Source organism: Rhinatrema bivittatum, chromosome 3 (assembly GCF_901001135.1).
Source record: "Rhinatrema bivittatum chromosome 3, aRhiBiv1.1, whole genome shotgun sequence".
Taxonomy (NCBI): Eukaryota; Metazoa; Chordata; class Amphibia; order Gymnophiona; family Rhinatrematidae; genus Rhinatrema; species Rhinatrema bivittatum.
The window spans coordinates 291,366,380-291,390,599 of NC_042617.1; the positions used below are offsets into that span (position 1 = coordinate 291,366,380).

The 24,220-nt window shown below is 41.5% G+C and overlaps 1 protein-coding gene across 2 annotated transcripts in view; it reads right to left on the reverse strand.

Moving 5' to 3' along the window:
* The window catches only part of CSRNP2 (cysteine and serine rich nuclear protein 2), a 43,439-nt gene that overhangs the window by 11,310 nt on the left and 7,909 nt on the right, over positions 1–24,220 (reverse strand). The window contains exon 1 of one of the 2 annotated variants that reach the window (XM_029594950.1): positions 15,821–15,890. The exons of the other annotated variant lie outside the window; for it this stretch is intronic. The gene's annotated coding sequence lies outside the window, so the exon portion shown is untranslated. Of the gene's footprint in view, positions 1–15,820; positions 15,891–24,220 lie in introns of those variants that run through there. 2 annotated transcript variants of the gene reach the window in all.

The window sequence follows — 24,220 nt, forward strand, 5'->3', positions numbered from 1 at the left end:
AGAAAATTCTCACACACTTAGCACATAGTTAAGTCTGGAATTCATTGCCAGAGGATGTGGTTACAACAGTTAGTGTAACTGGGTTTAAAAAAGGTTTGGATAAATTCCTAGAGGAGAAATCCATAAACTGCTATGATAGCAATTAATAAGCAATAGTAACTTGTGATTTATTTAATGTTTGGGTACTTGCCAGGTACTTGTGACTTGGATGGGCCACTGTTGGAAACAGGATACTGGGCTTGATGGACCCTTGGTCTAACCAGTATGGCAATTTCTTATGTTATAGGCTGTTTCCTATTTTGTGTTGGCTCAATAAAGATATAAATTTAGATTGTAGGACATCATCATGGAATTTCTTAGGTACGGACTGATCTGTTTAACCCAAACCCTAGCCACAGCCAGTTTTGTGATATGTAGGACATTTGTGCTGAACTTAGGCCAGTTTTGTGATTATTTAATACTTGGAGTTAATTGACTTTATGAATACGAAATTTATCCAAAGCGGTTTACAGCATATTATAACTGCAGCTTAAAATAGATTATTTTGCAGCCTCACAATTAGAAAGCTGAACAAATATAATAGCAGCAAAAATCACATTACAATTTGGCAATAAAGAGATAACCCTCAGGAGCAACTTACTAGATCAACTAACCCTGACTAGGTTCTACCAGCCCCTCAGCAGGAATACTAGTGGCTAACTCACAAAACACCATCACAGCAAAACAGGTATTTGTAGCAGCACATTTAAGGCATCGGAGTCGATGGCAGAGTCAACTTAGTACTTTAGAGTTCTGGGCTGGGCATCAAAGGCCTGACAGAAGAGCCAGGCTTTTGTTTGTTGCCTGATGTTGGTTTAGTTCTGTATTTGTAGGAGCACTTTCGGGAAGGAGCTCCAGAGAGACCGGGTGCAGCTCCTGAGAAGTCTCATGCTGCAAGCCTCTTGTTCCATTTCTTTTTATGATTGAATTGACATTGAGAGTTTAAGTGAGGATCTTAGTAGATAGGTCCATTTTCTCTGACAGCCTTCAACATCAGTGGCAATGTTTTTGAATTTCATGCTTGACAGTACTGGTAACCAATGTAGTTTGTGTAGGACGGGTGTGATGTGATCACATGGTTTGCATAATTCTATCAGTCGTATAGCAGCATTTTATATTATCTGGCGTTTGCTGAGGGCCTTATCTGTTAGACCCTAGTGGCATGCATTGCAGTGGTCCAGCCATGTGGATCCCATGGCATGAGCTACTGAGAGTAAGTTTGTTTTCTCAATGAATGGGTGCAGTATTTTGTAAGTTTCATAATTGAAAGTGGCAGTTCTTTACTGTTGCCTGGACTTGCAGCAGCATGGTGAGTCGAGTCGGGTAGCATTTTGAGGTTTCTGACCTGTGCTTTCTTCACAGGAGCTTATAGGTTCTGAATGTAATATTTAGGTCAGGAACTGGTCTATGCAAGCTTTGTACCCAGAGAATCTCCATTTTATTGGGATTCAGATGGAGTTTGTTTTTTGTCCTTTCTTGGATGACTATAGAGACATGCATATCTTTATTTATAGCTGTTAATAGGTCTAGGCCCACTGGTAGAACGAGAGACATCATCTGCATAGATGTAGGCTTTTATGTCAAAGGTTCAGATCAGCTATGCCAATAGTTTGAGGAATACGTTGAAGACTACTAGTGACCGTACAGATCCTTGGAGGACCCCACTGTTTAAGATCCAGTATGTTGACGTGGTATCAGCAAGATCTTCAGAGTGTTGTCTATCTGACAGTAGGGAACTGAACCAGGTTAGGACCTTGCTGCTTAAGCCGGCTTCTGCTAATTGAGAACACAATATGATCCATAATGTGAAAGGCTGCAGAGAAATCTAATAGCTCAGGTGCTTCCTCCAGTTCTTAGGGAGCAAAAACAGGTCTGGTTTCAGGGGACTCTAGATATGCAAATTAACCTGAGTTTTAGACCCAGATTGGTTCATAGATGTTCAACATGGTTATCCTGAAAACCATATCTGTTTGTAGGCCTTGAAAAACAAACTAGGCCATCCCTGTTTTGGTTAGAAAAGTCATCGGGTTGTAGGTTTTAAGCGACAGGCTCTGGTTTTCCTACCTCCTATATCAAAATAACTCTCAACATGAAAACTACAGACAGAAGAACCTGGTTTGAGGTTTTTTTTTTGTTTTGTTTTTTTTTAAGGATGAATAAACTTCCAAGAATACTTTGAAACAGGAAATGAAAATACAAGACCAGCTCTCTCCTCTTCCATATGACCTAGAGTCAAGTGATCTTCCTACCTGCAAGGCCAGATGAGGTAAACGTGGATAGTCAGCAAAGACTGGTATCTGTCTTTAGTGGCTGGAAAACCCATTCCCCCTTCCCTCTTACCAGATTTCATGCTCTGAATGCCAATTCTTCTCTGTTATCAGAGACTACACCTGATGATAGTTACGTAAAATCACAAGGGTAATGTCGTCTCTGGCGAGATCTCATCTGGAGTGCTGTTTCCAGTTTTGAGACTGACCCTCCAAAAGCACATTGTCAAACTAGAGGTAATCAGGAAACGGGCCTTCAAAAATGATGCAATGTTTGCACGTAGAGTCCTATAAAAGGAGACTAAGTCTGTACATCCCAGAGCAGTGGTTCCCAATCCTATCCTGGAGGCACATCTAATAGATCTGGGTTTTTAGGATGCCTATGATGAATATGCATGAGAGAAATTTGTACACGGTGGAGACTCAATGATTGCAACTCTCTCAAATGCAATTTTATTGTGGTTATCCTGAAAACCAGAATGGTTAGGTACATCTCTAGGTCAAGGTTGGGAAAACACTGCCCTAAAAAAGGTGAGGAGAGAGGAAAGTGAGACTTTCAAATATCTCAAAGGTGAAAATAAAAGAAGGAAACATTTCAGTGGAAAAGAAGTTCTAGAACTTTATGGCAAGAGGCTTTGTTTGGTTTTAACGATTTTATTTATTTTATATACAGTTTCTATGTTATTTGTTTTATACATTGCTTTGGAAGATTTTATTAAGAACTGGAAAGCGATTTATAAATGTCAAATAAGAGGCTGATATTTATTGGTTTGACTGCAATATCTTACAAAAGATAAGTCAATGCAACGTACACAGAATAAAACAAAACAGAATTGAATAAATAGCCAAAATAAATGCATAATATTAAAACCAGTAAATGTTTAACTGGGGTTAACAAGGAAGAGGAAAAAAAAAATGTATAGGATTACACAAAGGAAAGAATACCACCTTACAAGTCATAACACCTAGCAAAAAAAATGAAAATTATTTGACGTCACATAGTAGACACCATAAAATATAAAATGACAACACAGAGGAATCGCTGATTAACCTAAATAAAATTTTAAAAAAATCAATGACAAAATAAAACAACGCGAAAGATAAAATAAAAAAAGATACAAAAATTAAGAATTACTTGATAGGAGGATACGTGTTACAACATAACATTATGATAGAATGTAAATAGAATTATAAAATGAAACCAAGAAAGCTAGTACAATTAGTGCAAGGGTCCAGAGATCAGTACAGGAACTTGTAATAACCAAACAATACAAAAATCCATAAAATATACAAACTTCATACTAGTGACAGAGCCAATAAGGAATGAAGGGAAGGAAAACTGAAAGCAGAAAATAAGGAGCCCAAGCACACAACATTTAATTCTGTTTCTAAGAGGAACCAAAGGAGAGCTTGAACAGACAGAAAAATTCTCAGTCTGACTCAAAAGCTTTAGAGAAGAGGAAAGCTTTTAAGGCTTTCCTAAACTTTAGACAAATCTCTCTCCAAATGACTTGCCACTGGGAAGGAGTTAATTAGGTGCAAAATATAAGACACTGATTTCTCATGTGGTCGTCAGGCCGATAACTTTAGGGGATGGCAAAACTAGAAGCTCTTGCTGAGAAGAATGAAGCTGGCCTTGTGGCCAATGAGGAGTAATGGGACAAGCAAAATAAGAGGGTGCGCCTCACTGTAGAGCTTTCTATGCTAGGCACCCAATTTTAAATTGTATTTGTAACGGGACGGGGAGCAAATGGAGCTGCATGAGCAATGGAGTGACGGGATCATATTTATATTTACCAAATATTACTTTGCAGCTGTATTCTGTACAAGTTGGAGTCTGACTCCAGGAGAGATTAAGACCGTGGCTTAGTACTTTACAATAGTCAAGATGACAGAGTTAATGAGTAAGAGTTTTTAAATCTTTGAGGTCAAGAGATGACCTGAGAAGAAAAAAAAAATAAGATGATTGTACCACCTTGGAAACCTGTCCTGAGAAAATAAGCTTAGAGTCCATGCTGATCCCCAACATAGTAATAGTTTCTTTTAGCTGAATATTTCCAGCAATGGTTGGGGGAAAGCAATTGATTCCTCTCTACTGCCCTGAAAAACCAAATAACTTCAGATTTTGAAAGGTTGATTTTAAGCGTTTCCTGTTAACCAATCGGCTACTCTGGTAAGTCAGTTATTGAATGTTTATGAAGAAACAGGTTAAGGGATTACAGATCGCTACTATCTGCATGTCATCAGCATAAAAACATGGAGAAAAAAAATTCTGAATTAGAGTAGCTAACGAAGCTAGATATAGAACAGGGGACAGCACAGAACCCTGAGGAACACTGCAGTTAAGATAACTGATCCGCAAGGTGATAAATACATAAGGAAATGTTTTTGTGGGTTTTTTTTTCACAGAAAAGGGTGGTGGATGCTGTGGAAACAGAAGCAAAAACAGTATCAGAATTTAAGGGCATGAGATAGGCACAGAGGATCCATTTTACAGGGGAGTGAAGGCAAAGCGAGCATGCAAGTAGTCTGCAGTAAACATGAAGGAAATTGTGCAGACTTGCTGAAAGATAAAATGGTAGCCGACTTCCAAACGTTACGAGATAAACACAGAGGATCTTTGCGAACAAAAAGTGAAGGAACAACAGAAGCATGATCCAGGGGCACCACAGGCCATTGGGAGGCCAAGGACGAACCTGCACAGAGTGGCAGTCATGATCCTGAGAGAAGTGATGACGCTGCATCGGCCTTCCAGGAAGGCACGGGAGGTGGAGGTGGTTGTAGGATGGGGGCCGGATATTTTGCACAATAGCTTCACTAGTTTTGATGGTTGTGTGAATCATTGTAAAACTTGGTAATAAGGCATGGAAGGGGGCCTGGATGCTACATTGGATCTAGCCAACATGTATCAAGATATTATTAAACAGCTTCTTAACCAAATGGAGATAATTATAAACAGAGAAAACAGAATTCTTACATCTAGAAAGAAAAAACTTAAAATAATTCAAAACCCACTCACACTCAAAAACAACCTAAAGATAGAACTAGCTGAAAAAGTACAGAACCTAGGGGTGTTAATCGATACTGAACTAAATATGAAGCAACATATATCTTTGAAAATAAGGGCAGGTTACAACAAACTTATGACTCTAAGGAGACTAAAACCAATGCTAACACCTAACAATTTCCGATCAGTGCTACAAGCATTCATTTTTGCAAGCACTGACTATTGTAATGCCCTACTTCTGGGCTTACCATACACAACAATTAGACCTCTCCAGATACTGCAAAACACAGCAGCAAGAATTCTGACGGGAAAAAGTAAGAGAGACCATATCACTAACACTCTCATTGAACTACACTGGTTACCCATTGAGCAGAGAATACAATATGTCATTATGTACCATACATAAATTAATTCATGACGAAAAAACAGAATGGCTAAACACTGCACTGAAAGTACACGTCCCTAACAGGAACCTGAGATCCGCAAACAAGGCATTACTAACTATTCCCTCCGTTAAAACTGCAAGACTAACTCAAGTAAGGGATAGAGCCCTATCATTAGCAGGGACTACATTAAGGAACACCATGCCATCAGAAATCAGACTGCAAAAAGACATCAAACTATTCAGAAAAAGCCTAAAAATATGGCTATTTGAACAAGCATACCACAAAGAGAATGGAGAATAAAAACCAGGGAATTGTAGCGAGCGATGAGTTTTGCATTAACAAAACACACCTACTCAGAGTATGTTTTACTCTTAAACAGCAACAGATAACATGTAGATTATACATATTTTAAAACTGGTCTAATAAACCTAAACATATCTATCTCACTTATCATCCTATAATTATTATGAAACTATGTACCGTATCTTACATGCACCTGTCTAGTTGTTATAATAAACACACTTAGCAGCATTAATTTATGTGCCTCATTGTTAACCCTTGTGACGGCTCCTTGCTTAACGATGGTATAGAAAAGAGTTTAAATAAATACATAAATTTAATGTTGGCTCTATAAGAATGCGTGTAAGATATAAAGCCTAAAATGGCTTACAACTGGAGGTGGTGGAGGCCAGGTCTTAACAGATTTTGGGCATGCTTGGGATGGATATAGAGTAGTGGTGTGAAATGGGTTAAGAGATTGGGGGGGAGGGGGATTAATGTTGAGCTGCATATGTGAATTTTTATGCTCATCTACCCAACTGGAAGGATCTCAACTGGGCAAGCCATTTTGGTCTTTTTATGCTGTGATCTACTATGTTACCATGCATCAGCTATATCCCTATATCCATTAAACTACTGCTGCGACTATGTCTTTTTCTTAAATTGTTTAAAAATAATTTTGGTAGGAATATTAAAAATGTGATAAGGAAGTCATATTGAAGTGTTCTCAATGTTCAAAAATACCATAAATGTATATAAAGAACTGATTATACAGAATACCTCTATCTCTATCCACACACACCCACTCGTCAGTTCATACAACACAGACCATAACTGCTCACTTATTCTTGTTCTAAAAAAAAAAAAGTCAGCAATATATAATCACACACATCTCTAAAGAATACCTGTGAAACTAGCAAATAATCAGGCCGATGCAATATCAGTGCGCGGAAAACAGGCACATATGATTGATCGACCTCTCCAGGGCGCCTGATGCAAATGGGCTGCCACGGTAAAAAGGAGGCAAGAGTTTTCCCTATGCGCCCTTAGCACCTCCTTGGCAGCGGGCGCCCAGGAGATGGGCTGGCAGTGGGTTAGGAAAATGGACGCTTAATTCTCTGAGCATCGTTTTCCTAACCTGACTGCTGGCACTTTTTTTTTTATTTGGATATCTTTATTTTTTCAGTTCCTCCGACTTAATATCACCACAATATTAAGTCGGAGGAAGTACAGAAAAGCAGTGTTTTCTGCTTTTCTGTACACACTTTTTGGGCTCCTCAAAAACCAATGCCTGTTCCGGGACAGGCGTTCATTTTGGAGTAAAAATGTTGGTGTCAGGTGCACAATTTTTTTTTTCCATTGGGAGGAAATAGCTAATAGCCTCATCAATATGAATTTACATGCGACGAGCACTATTAGCTATGCCTTCTTTTGGACATGTGCTTTGGATGCACTAACCCCCGTTTTGCATTGGGGGTTATGAACTCGCGCCCAATCGCGTGTTGGGTCGTGCGCTGTATTGCATCATCCTGAATATCTCTACAAAGACTTCAATATGCATGAAAAGATAAATCAGCCAAGATGAAGAAACTCAGAATGCTTTTATAAGGTCCAATTTGTATGTTCCTGAAATGCCTGTTGTCCAACATCTTCACAGGAAATCACACACGCTTGTTTCTTTTAGATTTATATTCTGCCTTTCAGCCAAAGTGGATTACATTCGGGCACTGTAGGCATTTCCCTGTGCCCAGAGGGCTCACCATCTACAAGCTATAGAGAGAGAGATTTTTCAACAAGAGCTCTGACTCCTTTACTATTATATATGTATGAATCAGTTTTGAAATATTTTTCTTGGCAATATTACAAAATAAAAAGACAAAAAAAAAATCTCTCATTTCTTCATTTCCATAGTTGTGAATGAAGATAATTTCTGACTGAGCTGGGAATGCAAAGGGTCAAGAACTACTGGGCCAAAAAAAAAGCATCCAGATGTCTGCGGCACTGTCCAGAGAACGTCCCTGCCCAATCCAAGTCAAGGTTAGACTTCTCTGAGGAGGAGGAAAGGAGGGGCATGAGAGAGAGAGAGACTGAGACGGAGGGAAAATGAGAAAATGGAGACCGAGATGGACCAAAAAGTCAGCTTGTTTCACCAACATTGTCATAGAAAATCGGAAATGCCTGCCATCTCCTGAAAGTACTCTCCATAGATTTTAATGTAAACACTCTGCCGCATACGCACCTTTTATATGAACAGAAACAAATCTGGCAAGCAGTTTTGCATACAGATGCAAATTCAGGAATATAAAATTGATGGCTACAAGGGGATGGGTTCACAGAAGGGATGTGCCAAAGGAAAGGCCCCTCTGTGCACCCCTTTCATGTGGATGCCATCAATTAGCCACCTCCTGAAAGTCTCAACCAGGTGCTTAGTATGGCCCCGCTGTATGCGTAGCCCCCTGCTTCGGGGCCGGAGGGGGACACACAACCCGTCCCAGAGTTAAGTCCTCACACAGGCTCACAACAGCTCTGGGGTGTTGAGTCTCCAAAATGTGGGGGAGGCTGAACCTTCAGGGCTCACGCACTCTTACGCCTTCTTAACTCAGTGATCCTTCATCCCCTGCCTCCGCCAGTGCTCATTTCCCAGGCATTCTTCACTCGCCAGTATTGATGGGCAAAGAACAAATGGGGGGTTGTTGGGGGGGCTGTGGATGGAGGGTCATTGGCGTAAGGAGGAGGAGGGGTGGTTAGTGCCAGCAGCCTGGTTCCACCTTGGTTAAGATGAAGTTCATCCTTTATGGAAAAGGCTCTCTTTTTCCCGCAAAATGCTGCCCAGTTCTTAATAGTAAAACCCCTTGCACAATCACCTCCATCCACGCATTGAGACTCCAGAGCTCTGCCTGCCTTTGTGGTCCTGTGCTTTGAACGGTGATCACAATGTGATCAAATCTGACTTAATGGGGAGGGCGGTGACGTCACGGGACAAGATGGCAGCCTAAACTAGAGCTCCCGAACACCTCGAGATAACCTTGACTGAATCGCTGTCCATCCCCCACCAACAGCGGAGATTTTTCAGATCGAGACGATTCAAATCCTCCACCTTCATGACATCCAAAACGAAAAGGCACCGATTTAAAGCAATACTCATATTTCTAAGGGGGGAGCAGCGAGCGTGGACAGGATACCAGAAAGTATGGCCTCTGAGCCGGCGGGAATGCAGAGCAGGGATGATGGATTGCCTCCAGGAGATCCGATTCTTCCAATATGCGCTGTCCCCACCTGGGAAGAATTTAGGCAGTGGTTCGGTGATCTCTGCAAAGATATGAAAGAAAATAAAAAGGAAATGATGGACTTGATGGCGGAGCTACGGGAGGAGATGGCGGAGATAGGCCGCCGGGTAGATGACTGCGATATTAGACTGGATGCACAGGTCGACAAACTGCAGACCCAACGTGACACGATAAACCAAACCGGCTCGGACCTGCTACTAAAGTTGGAAGACATGGAAAACCGGAATCGCAGATGCAACCTGCAATTCAGAGGTGTACCTGAAACAGAGGTCTACGATGACTGCCACGAGGTAGTGAGGAACCTGAGTAAATTCTTTTTGGACCAAGAGACAGAGGCAAATGCCTAAAACACGCCCGATGATAGAAATAGAAAGGGCACACAGAACATTGGGACCCAGACCGGGAAATCAACCACGCAATATCATTGCCTGTTTTTTGCGTTATCTGATCAAGGAAAGAGTACTAACTGTAGCAAGGAAACAGCAGTCCTGGCAATGGGAGTCCCAGTCCATCTCCGTGTTCTCCGACCTATCATCGATGACAATAAAGTGACGACAGAAATTCCAGCCTATAACATCGGTATTAAGGAAAGAAACCTAAGCTATCGGTGGCTATTCCCGCTGGGGATTTCCATGACTATCCGGGGCACAACATCTAAAGCCAGAACTCTAGCTGAGGCGGTGGCCATCTTGAAAGCAGCAGGTCACCCGGTCAAGGACTCCACTCCACCGGCAGTGCGCGAAAGAGCTGAAACACCTCAGAGGGTGGAGAAAGGCGGAAGGAGGCTGCGCCAGCAAACTATAGACTACAGTGGATGGACTTGGGTGAAGTATAGCTACAGTGCTCACGCAGGAGACAATTCTCAGTGTGCGAAAGTTAATCAAGAAGAAAAACGGAGGAGAAAAGAGCAGAATGGTGGATGTCCTACAGAGGAATAGTATATTTTTGACTATCTCAGTCTGACTAGAATAATACTGACGTTGGCGGGGAGATGGGGAGGGGTTAAACGGGCTACACCAGAGGTCAGGGGAAGGCTGGGCATAAGGTCTGGGGGGGGGACGGGGACGGACACCGTCCTCCTCTGCACAAGCAGATCAGTCATGGAGACATGGGAGGGAGGGGGGGACAGGTGGGCAAGTATTGTGGGTTACACAAAAGTATTAATCATGTGGATAATTATAAGGGTGAACAGCAGAGTAATAGCCAAGCGAGGAGCTATAACGGGGGGCACACAACGGCAGGGGACCCAAGTGAAGTCAGTACATTGAGCCCTGAGAGCTACGAGTACGATTGCACAATAGCAATAGTGATGGGAAAACAAAAATGATGGCACTTCAATTTATCTCCCTTAATGTAAAGGGCCTCAGTACCCCACGTAAAAGGCACCTCCTTAAAACGGAAATTCAAGATCAGGGTGCAATGATAGTATGCTTACAGGAAACACATTTAAAACGATGTTATGAGCACCTTCTCGCCTGGCCAATGTTTGCACATCAATTCTTTTCTGCAGTGGGTAAAACAGCTAAATATTCTGGTTTAAACCTTGTTTAAACAAGGTTTTGATTGTATAATACATAGCCATGTGGAAAATGTTAATGGTAGATTTTTGTTGATAAAATTTGAATATCAGGGGGAAATGTACACTTTATTGAATGTTTATGCCCCGAACACAGAACAGAGGGAATTTTTTGAACATATAGACCAGATATTGGACAGAGAAAAGGAGGGCCTTTTGATTGTAACAGGAGACTTCAAGCTAACTCTATGCCCCTCAGATAACTCAGGCGGGAGTAGCATGGGACTAAAATCTATACTAGTAAAATGGGATCTAACTGATGTATGGCGACAACAAAACCCACAAGCCAGAAACTATACGTTTTTCTCACACCCACATCAATCTTATTCACGTACAGATTTTTTTTAGTGGATAAGATGCTTCTAGGAAGGGTTACTCGAATTAGCATTGCTTGAAGGCGGTAGTGAGAGGCATATTAATATCCAGAGGGGCCCTCGTCAAGAGGAGGAAATAGTGCGCAAAACAGCGATTCTTAGGTGAAATTGCGGATCTTTCAGCAACTCATAAACAGACACTATCTAAGGCCATATATTTGAAATTACAGAAAGCAAGGAAGGAGCTGCAGGTTATGGCGGAGGCTGAGATCTTAGCTCAACTCTCGCTGGTAGAACAAGAAAACTTTGAGTGGGGAAATTGGTCAGGGAGACTATTAGCTAGACACATAAAGCGAAGGATGGCACAAAACCAGATTTCAGAGATCAGACACAAAGATAGTAGTTTAATAACCTCACTCCCTGATATTAGGCACCGCTTTCAGCAGTTTTACGGGGCCCTATATGAGGCAAACACAAATATCTCCCCAGAGCAGATTGACGCCTACGTCAAAGATATTAGCCTACTCACCCTTACAAAGGAGGAAAGAGGCTTTCTGGAGCGGGAAATTTCTGCCCCCGAAATCCAACAGGCAATCAAGGAACTTAAAGCCAATAAAGCCCAAGGCCTCGATGGGTACACACCACAGTTTTACAGAAATTCTTGTCCTCGTTGATTGACCCCTCGAGAGCATTATTTAATTCATTGAGGGAGGGCATCCTATTGAGGTCGGGTGCTAATGTTGCAGGAAAAACCATATTGGGGAAACCAGGTCGGGATCTAACTCAATGCGGGTCGTATAGGCCCATTTCTGTAATCAACGTGGACCTCAAATTGCTAGCGAAAATAATAGCGAACCAAATTAACAGGTTTATGGCAAGGCTGGTGGCATATGGACCAGGTGGGTTTTATCCCTGGTAGAATGGCTGCTGACAATATACGCAAAATTGTGGACCTAGTTTGGTGGTCCAAAAAATAATCCATATCAGCGGTCCTTCTATCGGTGGATGCAGAAAAAGCCTTCGACATGGTGAACTGGCCATTCCTATTTCATACCTTGAAGGCGATGAATTTTGGTCCTTATTTTCTTAATTGGATACAATTGTATAATGCCCCTACGGCGAGAGTGTAAGTCAATGGGACATATTCCAAGCCCTTTCCCATAAACAGGGGAACAAGACAGAGTTGTCCTTTATCCCCATTACTCTTTGCGCTATTCTTAGAACCCATGGCTATCAGAGTCTGCCGAACCCTGGCAATCAGGGGAGTATCTATTGGGGAGAGGGAATATAAGATGTCACTATTCGCTGATGATATCTTGGGTTTTTTGACCCATTCATCCCAATCCTTAGCAGGAGCATTGGCCGAATTGCAATAATTCGGCAGTGTGTCCGGCTTTAAGCTTAATGTCGAGAAATCTGAATTGCTGAATGTGTCTGTGGGGGCTGAAGACCTTGCAGCGTTGAAGTCTTCATTCCATTTTAGATGGGCACCAAAGAAGATTAAATATCTGGGGGTCTACATAAGTAATAACCCCAACAAGCTGTATCAGCTAAACTACCCCCCCCCCAATACAAAAGATTTTCCAGGACTTGGATAGATGGCCCAAACTGTATATACATCATGGATTGGTAGGATATCCTCTGTGAAGATGAATATTTTACCCAGACTGGGCTACTCCAATCCCTGCCAATACACATCCCCACGGTGTTAAATGGCAACAGCGTATTTTTCCCTACATTTGGAAGCAAAGGCCCCCCAGGGTATCGCGTGCTGTTATGTACAGACCTAAACTGAGAGGTGGGATAGGGGTACCCAACTTGAGAAGGTACTTTATGGCGGCTCCGCTGCACGCCATGTTTGATTGGAATAGGAAGGGAGACACAAACAATGGGTAAATATAGAACAATCAATGATAGAAAAAATGTCACTCAGAGCACTAACCTGGTAGCCCAGAGCCACCTGGCTACCATTGAAATGCCTTCCCTTGCTGACCAATACCACACTGGTGGTGTGGGAGCAATGGCGTAGTCAGTTAGTAGGAAAACGGCAATACTTTTATAGCACCGGTATCCAATCCCTCGCCTCCTTTCCCATGGGAGATCAGCCAAACTTTTTTAAAACATGGGGGGTGAAGGGCATTACCAGATTAGGGCACCTTTGGGAGGCAGGGGCTTTAGTACCATTCCCAATACTTCAGGACAGATATCAGCTTCCACAGGAGGACATATTCCCTTTTCGCCAAAGAAGGCATTTTCTGCTGGCTGAACAACTGGGAATAGACCTCGCATTAGGCAAGACCCAAATGGAAAACTGGTGTGACCAACAGATAATATGCAAAGATCGATCTTACAAGGGTATAATTATATCAACAAGGATCCGCTGGAAAAACCGGCTTACATGAGGGCATGGAAAAAAGACCTGGGCAGAACCCTCTCAGAGGAAACTTGGGACACTAATTCCTGAATACAAAAAAAGGGTCCGCTTACACCCAACTAGCGGAAAACTGCTGTAAGACCCTATTAAGATGGTACTACACTCCGGAAAAAATACAGAAGATTGATTTGATGCAAGGCAACAGGTGCTGGAAGGGGGCGAGCAGAAGGGAACTTATCACCTACAGTGGAAATGCCCTCGGGTACTACAATTTTGGGAGGCAGACTCCATATCCAAATTTTGTTTAAATGTAAACCGATGTGATATGTAAAATCGAACACCGGTATATAAAAGTAAATAAATAAATAAATAAATAAATAAATAAATATCCGAGCCATTACAGGAGAAGATGTCACCTTAACTCCTGAAAGTGCCCTTATGAACCTCCACCTAGATATACCACGAGATCAGGGGCGGCTCGCTTCTCATATATTGATAGCAGCGAGGTGCAAGCTGGCCGCCTTGTGGAGATCTGATAAACTTACCCACTATGGCGAGCATGACCTCAAGGTTGGAGAGGCTCTAGTCCCTCCACAGGATGATTGCACTAAATAAACAGGAATGTTTAAGATCCTCAAAGATATGGAATCCTTTAAAAGCACGGTTGGAAAAGAGCAGCTCCCCGGGGGAAGAGGATCCCCAGTGATAGCATAGGAGAACCATATCCTTCAGGTACCCGGCTGGGTCATTTCCCAGAGACAGCCCTGCTGTAAAGTTTGTATGAGAGGCTGATTACCCACCGCCACTAGTTTACTCGTTGACTTATACCACTGTGTTATGGATACAGCCCACCTTTCTGGGGAGGGGAGGCGGATTAAGAGAGTTAATAATAAAAACTCACAAAAAATGGTTGCAGATAAGTTGACAATGTTTATTCATGTCTTAAATGGATGTAACTGAACAATGTTGTATGTTTAATATTACAATAAAAACAAATTACAAAAAAAAAATAAAAATCTGATTTAATGACTGGAGGGAGGACATTAAGTAAATCTATGACTAGCATTTAACTTTCAAAAGGGAGACTTTGATAAAATGAGGAAAACAGAAAAAAAATGAAAAGGTGCAGCTACAAAGGTTAAGAGTTTACATCAGGCATGAACACACAAATGCATTCCGTGGATGCTAAATGAAAAAAACAAGTGAAACATTTTTATGATTGGTGGAATTTTGTGGATGTTTTCTTTCAGTTCATTGTTTAAAAATACAATCTTGTTAGCCCAGACCAGATGTATTCCACGCATTTAAAAAGTTGGAAGGAAGACCAAACGACTGCTGGCATGCTTAAAACGGAGACTATTTTAACCAAAGGAGATTTTAAAAATTTGGAAAAAGGATCCAGCTAAACAGGAAAAAGCAGAAGCATTAGCAAGTGAAATGTAAAGTATTGATAAGGTAGGCAAAAAGAGAATTTGAAAAGAAGCTGGCAAAAACTCAATTACTTTTTAAAATATATCCAAAGCAAGAAGCCTGTGAGGGAGTTGGTTGGACCATTAAATGATCGAAGGGAAAAGGAGCATTTAGGGAACACAAAGCATTAACAGAAAGACTAAATGAATTCTTTGCTTTGGGTGTTTACTGAAGAGGATGTTGGGGAGATACCGATGCTGGAAACGCTGGGGTTCATTTTCAGCCTCCATGCAGCTCGGCTAGTTAGCCGGATAAACATATCTGGCTAACTAGCTGGATAAATTCAGCAGTGTGGTCAAACCGCTGAATATACCTGGCTATCTTAAAAGTTAGCTAGTTACGTATAACCAGCTAACTTTAGGACAGCCCTACAGCCCGATCAGAGTCAGCTGCATAAGTTAAGCCGTTTAACTCCAAACACTGGAGTTAGCCACATAACTTAGGTTGATAACTATGATTCTCCCAAAAACACCTCTCACCCGCCCCCGATTTATGTGGCTATATTCTTGCTGCATAGCTCATCATGTAGCCACATATGGTGTTTAATATTACTGTTTTGCTATTTAGAAGGATAACTTTTCAGTTATTCATCTAAATGGCTTTTGAATATCAACCTCTGTATTTAATGGTGATGATTCAGAAGAACTGAAACAAATCATGGTGAACCTGGAAAATGTAATAGGGCAGATTGATAAAACTAAAGAGTACCAAATCGCCTGGACCAGATGGCTTACACTCCAGAATTCTGAAAGATCACAAAAATTAAAAAATTACAGATCTATTAGTAATTTGTAATCTATCATTAAAATTATCTATTGTACCTGAAGACTGGAGGGTAGCTAATGCGACGCTGATCTTTAAAAAGGGTTCCAGGGGTGATTCAGGAAACTATAGACCGGTGAGTCTGACTTCAGTGCCATGAAAAATCGGAGAACTATTCTAAAGAATAAAAATCACAGAACACATAGAAAGACATGGTTTAATGGGAAACAGCCAGCATGGATTTTACACAAGGGAAGTCTTGCCTCACTCATTTTTTTGAAAGGGTTAATAAACATGTAGATAATGGTGAGTCAGTAGATTTAGTGCACTTGTATTTTCAGAAGGCATTTAACAGAATTCCCCATGAGAGATTCCTGAGAAAATTAAAAAAGACATGGGATAGGAGTTACTGTCCTATTGTGGATTGCAAGCTGGTTAAAAGATTGGACCAAGCAGAGAAAGGTAAAAGGCGGAGTATCTCAGGGATCCATACAGACACAGGTGCTTTTAAATATATTTATAAAAGATCTGGAAAAGGGAACAAATTTGTAAATGAGACAAAATTATTATGAGTTTTAAATCATTAGTGGTTTCTGCCACTTCAAATTGGATTACATTCAAGTACTATAGGTATTTCACTGTCCCCAGAGGGCTTACAATAATTTGTAGCTGAGGCAGTAGAGGGTGAAGTGATTTGCCCAAGGTCACAAGGATCTGAACCCTGGTTGCTCTGGTTCGTGGCCCACTGCTCGAACCATGAGACTACTCCTCCATTTTGGACTAATTCAAAGTGATGCACACAGGGAAGAGTAACCTACATTGTCGTTACACAACGCAGATTCCATTTTAGGAATTAACACCCAGGAAAAAGTATTTAGACATCATTGTGGACAATACTTTGAAATCCTAGGCTCAGTGTGCGGCAGCAACCAAAAAGGTAAATAGAATGTTAGGAATTATTCGGAAAGGAATAGAGAATAAACTGAGAATAGCATAATACCTGTGTATCGCTCCATGGTGAGACCACACCTAGAGTACTGTGTGCAATTCCAGTTGCTGATCTCAAAAAAATATATAGTTCAACTGGAAAAGATACAGAGAAGGGTGACCAAAATGATTAAGTGCAGGGCTTCCCAAACCTGTCCTGGGGGGACCCCCACAGCCAGTCGGGTTTTCAGGATGCCCACAATGAATATGCATGATGCATTTGCATATCCATGGAGACTCTGTGTATGCAAATTAACATCATGCATATTCATTGTGGGCATCCTGAAAACCAGACTGGCTGTGGGGGTCCCCAGGACAGGTTTGGGAAGCCCTGGATTAAGGGGATGTAACAGCTCCCCTATGAGGAAAGGCTAAAAAGGTTAGGGCTGTTCAGCCTAGAGAAGAGACGGCTGTGGAGGGATATGATAGAGGTCTATAAAATAATGAGCGGAATGTATCAGGTAAATGTGAATCAGTTATTTATTTAAAAAAAATAAATAAATAAAAAATACAAAGACTAGGGGGACACTCCATAAACTTGGTAAGTAGCACATTTAAAACACTGAGTGAAAAAGAATTCTCTCACATGGAATTGCTCACGCTGGAATTGCCAGAGAATGTGGTAAAGGCTTGTCCAATCCTTATTGTAAACCTAGGTTTACAATAAGGATTGGACAAGTCCCTGGAGAAGTCCTTAAACTGATATTAACCAGGCAGACCTAGGGAAAGCCATTATGTTTTCCTGGGTATTAACATTATGGGATCTATTTACTGTTTGGGACCCTGACAGGTACTTGTGACCTGGACTGGCCAATGCTGGAAATAAGATGCTGGGTTTGATGGACCCTCAGACTGACCCAGTTTGGCAAGTTCTGATGTTCTTGTTGTAATGCACTATTATCAGGGGCTGTCCAGGAATATGATCAGGTGTTGTAACTGATACTGAATACCTAGGGACACTTCTACTTGGGGGAACAGCCCCTAAGGACTAGTAGCCCAGGAGTCAAAAGGTCTCAACCAGGTCAGAAGAACAGTGATTATGGGAACCTTGATCTGCCTCAGCCATCACAAGCTGGAAACAGAGACTACTGGGTTGGACCATGACCACACCTCAATTATAAGCCCCCTAAGTGACATCATAAGAGAGGTGTGTCTCTGTCTCCTGTGGAGGGGATATCTCAATCGTACTGACTGGTCTAGCAGGAAGACTGTTCACCACAGTACTTCTATTAGCTTCCCATAATCTTGTAATAACCATTGGTACTTACCTCAGCGCTATTTTTTCCCTCTTCTCAGACCCTTCCTCCCCTATTCCCCTCTCCCCCTTAGCCTCTCCACTGGCCCATTATTTCCTTCAACCCTTTCATTTCTAAGTATACTCCAATTTGATCAGTTAGCATTCTCCATAGTACTTCTATTAGCTTCCCCTACTCATGTAATAACCAATGGTACTTACCACAGCACTATCTTCCTCTCATCACCGACCCTCCCATCCCTATTCCCCTGCCCCTCCCCCGGCCCATTATTTCCTTCTACCCTTTCATTTTTAAGTATACCCCAATTTTATCAGTTAGCATTTTATTTATTTATTTATTTAACAGTTTTATATACCGACCTTCATAGTAAATAACCATATCAGATCGGTTTACAATAAACAAGAATAACTGGGGTAGCAATTCAAGTAAACAAAAGGTAAACAATAGATAGGAATGAGTCAAAAAGTTACAATCAACAGGGTAAAAGAACTTGGAAGCTTGCATGAAGCTGGAAGGAAGATTTAACACAGTATCACATTTTATATGTGATACTGTGTTAATTAATACATATTATGTTAACAATTATGTTAATTATGCCTGATTATAATCTGTTACCTCTCAGCCACTGTCCTCTCAGTTTTACTATCGTTCTCCTCCTACAACCACGTTTTTTTGTGGCTCCTTGTTCCATGTAACTTCCCTTTCCTAAAGTTATATTACCCCAGTTCCATGTAAACCGATGTGATATGCTATATGAATGTCGGTGTAGAAAAGTTTTTAAATAAATAAATAAGGAACTGTATGGTGGAGAAAGAGAAAAAAACGAGGGGCTGCAAATTAGGACAGTCACTCTATCCTCTTCTGCTTACCACTCAAAAGTCAGTTTGATCACACTTGCAGATTCAAACTGAAGTCACATCTCCATTTCACATCACTGAATTATCTTTTTTTTTTTTTGCTATACTTGGTCCTGGGGATACTTTAGAGGTTATGTTGCATAAAAACATCATTGCAAAAATAGACCATATGGCTTACCTAGTCTGCCCAATCTAGCATTATAATTCTCATCACTCCCCCAGAGATCCCCTGTGTTTATCCTACACTTTCTTGTATTCAGGTATTGTTTTTGTCTCCACCACCTCCACTGGGAGGCTTTTCCAGGCATCCACCACCATCTCTGAAAAGAAATATTTCCTTAGATCACTCCTGAGTCTACCACTCTTTCACCCTCATCCCATGACCCCTCGTTCTAGAGCCTCCTTTCCATTGAAAAAGGCTCACCTGTGCATGGAAAACCTTTGAGATATTTGAATGTTTCTATCATATCTCCCCTATCCTCTAGGATGTACATGTTTAGATCTTTAAGTCTATCCCCATATGCTTCAGAACAAAGATCACTGACCATTTTAGTGGTGACCCTCTGGACCGACTCCATCCTGTTTATATCCTTTTGAAGCTGCTGTCTCCAGAACTGTACACAGTATTCCAAGTGAGGCCTCACCAGGGACTTACAGTTGAGCTCATAAGTTTACATCCCCCTGGCAGAATTTGTAAGATGTGCAGCATTTTAAGAAAACATGAGTGATCAGACAAAACACGTCTGTTCTTTATAATGTCGCTCAAATTAAAACTATTATGAGTCACAATCATTAAACTTAGACAGGATGGCCGAAAAGGGCTGATGGTCCAACCAGTCTGCCCAGCAAGCTTCCCATGGTAGTATCTGCCGCGCCATGCAGGTTACCCCCATGTATCAGCCAGTTTTGCTTGACATGCTTTCCTTATGGATTTGGCCATAGAAGCAGTCCTGTGTTTTATTCCTTAATGTCTGCACATCAGTACCCCAGACTGTAAAAAAGTCATGGTTCGTGCTGGCTGTCCCTGAATCCAAATTTCTTTCCTTTCAGACCCCACCCCCCTCCTTTGAAGCAGAGCGCGATGTTGTAGTTGCATCAAAAGCATCGAGGCTTATTGGTTAAGGGTAGTAATCCCATGCCTTCTGTTAAGGGGGCACCGTGCTGGTTACCCCCATGCTCACCAATTCTGCAGACTGTAAAAGTCGGGGGTCCTCGATGGTTGCTGTCTAAATCCAATTCCCCTTTTCCTCCGCTGTTAAAGCAGAGAGCAATTTTGGAGTTGCATCAAAAGTATCCAGGTTTATTTGGTTAAGGGTGGTAACCGCCACACTAGGAAGTTACCCCCCCATGCACGCTTTCTTCGTTTCCATCTAGGACTTGGCCATAGAAGCAGTCCTGTGCTTCTTCCTTTATGTCCACGTTACAGTATCCCCAGACCATGGAAGTTGGGGCCCTCGGTTGGTGTCTAAATCAAATTCCTCTTATCCCCCTGCCGTTTAAATGGGGACAATGTTGCAGTTGCATTAAAAGCATCAAATCATACTGGTTAAGGGTAGTAATCTCCATGCCTTCTGCTAAGGGTAGTAACCACCACACCAGCAAGTTACCCCCTTTCATGCTTCACATGTCTGTCTTCTAGTCTTTAGGGATCCACAGTGTTTATCCCATGTCCCTTTGAATTCTTTTACTGTTTTCTTCTTCACCACCTCCTCCAGAATGGCATTCCAGGCATCCACCATCATCCATTTTGAAGAAATATTTCCTGACACTGGTTCTGAGTTGTCGTCGTCGTCCCCCCCCCCCCTGGAGTTTCATTTCATGATCCCTAGATCTATTGTTTTCTTTCCAACAGAAAAGGTTTGAAGTCCGTACATCATTGAAACCTTTTAGGTTTCTGAAGGTCTGTATCACATCTCCCCATACTATAGCAATAAAGGAAATAATAAAATGGTCCTGTTCAAAAGTTTGCAAACCCTTAGTTCTTAATATCCTGTATTGCCCCTTTTGCATCAATGACGGCTTGCAGTCTTTTCTGATAGCTGTGAATGAAGCCTTTTATTTTCTCATCTGGTAAAGCTGCCCATTCCTCTTGGCAAAAAGCCTCCAGATCCTGTAAATTCTTTGGTTGTCTAGCATGAGCTGCATGTTTGAGTTCTCCCCAAAGTGGCTCAGTGATGCTGAGGTCAGGAGACTGTGAAGGCCGCTCCACAACCTTCACTTTCTTCTGCTGCAGCCACTGAAGGGTCAACTTGACCTTAATGTTTTGATCGATGTCATGTTTTGATCGATGTCATGTTGGAAAGTCCAAGTGCGCTCCATGCGCAGCTTCCTGGCTGACGAATGCAAATTCTCCTCCAATATTTTCTGATAAGATGCTGCATTCATCCTGCCATCAATTTTGACTAAATTCTCTGGGCCGCTGTAGCTCACCCCTCCCCAAAACAGCAGGGATCCACCTTCACGCTTCACGGTAGGGATCGTGTGCTTCTCTTCACAGGCATTGTTGAGTCCTCTCCAAACATAGCATTTATGGTTATGACCATAAAGTTCAATTTTGGTCTCATCACTCCAAGTTATTTTGTTCCAGATGTTTTGAGTCTTCTCTAGGTGCTGTTTGGCATGGGTACAGTAGTGGCTTTTTTTTGACAACACTACTGTGCAGCCCATTTTTGTTCAAGTATCTCCTTATTGTGCCTGCTGAAACATCCACACCACTTTGTTTCTGAGAAGCCTGTATTTCAGTAGAAGTTGCTTGTGGTTTTTTCATTGCATCCTGACAAATTTTCCTGGCAGTTGTGTCTGAAATCTTTCTTGGTCTACTTGACTGTGGCTTGCTATTAACATAACCCATAATTTTCCACTTCTGGATCAGAATTTGAACATTGATTGACATTTTCAAATCTTTGTATTTTTTTTATATTCTTTTCTTGAATTTGTAAAATTGAACTACTTTTGCTCACAGATCCTTTGACTGTTCTTTTCCTTTCCCCATGCTTCAGTAACCACCAAAGTCAGTGCAGCCCTGAATGACATGCACAAGGGTTTTTCAAGAGCTAAGAAACTCATTGATTATTTATACACAGATACAAATTACAATCAAACAAGGCACAGGTGTGGATACCTACCCTTCACTGCCATCTTAATCTGTATGTGTCAACTTGAGTGTATATTATCAGCCCAAACATTCAAGAGTATGCAAACTTTTGAACAGGACCATTTTATTATTTCCTTTATTACTATGGTTTAATGATTCTGCTATTCTGTGATACATAATAGTTTGATTTGAAACATTAAAAATAACAGACGTGTTTTGTCTGATCAGTCATGTTTTACTTAAAATGCTATATCTTATTTATTTATTTTATTTTATTTATTTAAAACATTTTATATACCAGCATATCTTACAAATTCTGCCACAGGTATGTAAACTTATGATCACAACTGTGTAAAGGAGGCAGTATCACCTTCCTTTTTCTGCTGACCATTGCTCTCCCTAGGCAGCCAAGCATCTTTCTGGCTTTTGCCGTTACCTTATTCACCTGTTTAGCCACCTTATGATCACCCCCAGATCCTGCTTTGCTTTCATGTATAGAAGAATTTCAACCCCTATACTGTACCTCTCCCTTGGGTTTTTGCAGCCTAAATGACTAACTCTGCTTTCATAGCATTATTGGATCAAGAATGATTATTCTACAAAGATGTTATTGTACATGAGCTTTGGGGCTTCATAGTGTCCCTTTCTTCAGATAGCTGAACAATAGCATCTCTGTTTAATTTCTTGGTTCCCCAAAAGAAAGCACATCCTCCAAATAACCTTCTCTTTTCACATCAGGTGAAGAAGGCACAAACATTCACACGTTCTATGCTGTTGCATGGGACTGTAGTGCTGGCTTACATGACGCCCTCACAAAATGATCAGTGTAAAGTTTTCAAGCTGCTACCTGAACATTCGTTTCATTAAATGGACATTATCCCTTTCTAGCTATCATAACTGAAGTCGTCTATTTGTGCTATAGGATCACTTACAGCAGGAGACGATCTGGTGTCATTAAATGCTTGCACAACAGTGCGAGGAAATAGTGTGCTCACTACCATCTTTCTCACCTCTTCTGCAACACTATCACAGTGCAACTGTGCAATCCCATCATTACCATAACCTATGTTCTCTTAAAGAGAGGAAAGGGTTCTCTTTATTAGGACCATCATGATACCCGGCGTGACTACTCTTCTGCTGCACCAGCACATCAGTTTCTCCCCCACCCAAGCCTCTTCTGAATCATCAGCACCACAATGCTGTTTGCTTGCAGATGCTGCAGCTCTTGGTGATCTCATTGCCTCTTACAGTGGCAGCTACTTATTTTCTAGATGGAGAGACAGGAAGCCATAGGGGACCAATTTTCGGTTCTGCAGCACAATGGACAACACTTGTGAGCTATCTACTCATTTGCTGACCCAGACCCCCTCCCCCCCCTCCATAATAATTTTACCAGACATTGATGGGCACCAGGTAACATTTTATTTGAATATCAAGGTCAGAGGGTCTCAAGATGGTATCCGAGCAATTTAAGAAAGATTTGCTGCCGGTTTACACTTAAATTTCATGCATAAAATCTGCATAACAGTAAGGCCAGTGGTGTCCTAATATTACCATATAACAACTGTTAAATAGAAAGACTGCATTGGTAGGATTGTTTCCCCAACAGCTCTCAATTTACTGCATAAAAACCCAGACTCCTCTCCACCTCTGCCCCGCTGACAGAGCAAAACCTGAAACACAGGGCTCACTCTCTCACCTAAGTCAATTACGGTACATTTATGGTAATCAAACCTGCTCTCTGCTTCTTCTATATATACATAGGCCTATTTTATGCCTCATTTCTAAGGGATGTGCAGAAATACAGTGAACCCTAGGTTCTGCAAGTCACAATTTTATGTTTGTACACCAATGATGGAATGGTCTCAGTCTGGGGAAAGAAAAACCTATACAGATATTCAAAACCAGCATCTAACTTTTATTTACCAGGTGATTTATGGGCCTCACTATCTCAAAGCTGTCCCTTTCAGATGGCCAACCCCCCAAAAACACTCACTAATATTAACTCTTCCTGGTTCTCTCTCTTTTTCTCCACCTTGTTCAGCATATTGGCTTTAAGATGCGAGAAACTGTTGCCATGGCAACAAAGTCAGCCTGTTTGAGAGCTGAGTCAGGCCACAGCATCCATCAGAGACAGACATAGAAAGAGCAGCTCCAACACTCAGTGCAGTCAATATGCTCTGGAGATATTCTTTCATCGTGCCGTGTCTGAGAACTGTGGTATCACCATGCCTTTGGCGTGTGACTGCAGTCGTGAAGCAAAAT